The following is a 920-nucleotide window of genomic DNA, read 5'->3' on the forward strand; positions in this document are numbered from 1 at the left end:
TATATATATATATATATATATATATATATATATATATATATATGTAAAGGTTCCTCTTGTTGTTTTATAAGTAAGAAAACAACCAATAAATGGTTAAGAAATATTCTATTACGAGATGTTGTTTTTTTCACTAGCTGGTATATCTAATTTGTCCAACACTTTTGAAAATATAAATTGAAAGTTGACTTGGTTGCTCCTAAAAAAATACTTAATAAACAATAAAGTAACAGAAATTTCTTATAAAATTATTCATAATGTTTATCCTGGTAAAGCATTTTTGATTAAAAAAAAAAGATATAAATGGGATTTGGACCCAGTGTGTACTTTTTGTAAAAAAAAAAAAAAAAAAAATGATGAAGAAAAGCCTATTCATCTTTTTTGGGGTGTAATTATACCAAAATATTCTGGAGAGATATGTCAATTTTTTTTTAATCAAAAATGGGATGGAGAAATGTTAACTTGTCAAAACAGAATTTTTACATGTTATAAATATTTTTTTATTATTTATGGTAAATATCATATTCACCCCTCCAAATATTTTCAACAAAAAATGATTTCCAGATTTTATTATCTTCTGTTAATATCTATATAGAATCCTTTAAATTTAGTTCAAATGCTAAAGCCATGCAAATTATAACTGCCTTTAAGGAATTATAACCCTCCAGCATAGATTTGATTTGATTTTGACATTTTAAAATAATAGTTGGTCTGTAAAGCCCTTTGTTCTTGTATATGTTTGTAATTATTAATGTTCTATATTGTTCATGTATGTTCTTGAGTGTAGCAACATTACTTTACATCAAATTCTATTTTTTAGTTTTGTATTCTGTAGATAAATAAATAATGCTTTCCTTAATCGGTGAATATCCTTTATATTTCCTTTATTTCCCAATATTCCTTTAAGACTCCATTCTTTGCCT

The sequence above is a fragment of the Cyprinodon variegatus genome, unplaced genomic scaffold, assembly GCF_000732505.1.
Source record: "Cyprinodon variegatus isolate N-32 unplaced genomic scaffold, C_variegatus-1.0 Scaffold2003, whole genome shotgun sequence".
NCBI lineage: Eukaryota > Metazoa > Chordata > Actinopteri > Cyprinodontiformes > Cyprinodontidae > Cyprinodon > Cyprinodon variegatus.